The sequence below is a fragment of the Felis catus genome, chromosome B4 (assembly GCF_018350175.1).
Source record: "Felis catus isolate Fca126 chromosome B4, F.catus_Fca126_mat1.0, whole genome shotgun sequence".
Taxonomy (NCBI): domain Eukaryota; kingdom Metazoa; phylum Chordata; class Mammalia; order Carnivora; family Felidae; genus Felis; species Felis catus.
Window position 1 is genome coordinate 44011175 of NC_058374.1, and position 454 is coordinate 44011628.

The window sequence follows — 454 nt, forward strand, 5'->3', positions numbered from 1 at the left end:
TGTTTGCCTGAGAAAATCTCGATTTCTCCATTTCTAAAGGACAGTTTAGCCAGCTTGTGTATTCTTGGCTGGCAACTTTTTTTCCCAGCACTTTGTTTTTTTAACTGTTTATTTATTGAGAGAGAGAGAGAGAGCACAAGCAGGGGAGGGGCAGAGAGAGAGCGAGAGAGAGAGCATCCCAAGCCCACTGCATGCTCACCATGGAACCCGACACGGGGCTCAGTCTCACGAACCATGGGGATCATGACCTGAGCCAAAATCAAGAGTCCGGGGCTTAAGGGACTGAGCCACCCAGGCACTCCTAGTTTGGCATAATTCTTAAATTTGTATATCTTCTCTTCACCTTATAACAAACAGAGCAAGCTGGCTTTGGTAACCTTTCTTTTCTTTTCCTGAAGGTGGTGCTACAGCTGAAGCTTGTGTTTCCTCCCTTGCGTCAAACTCTGGCTTGTTT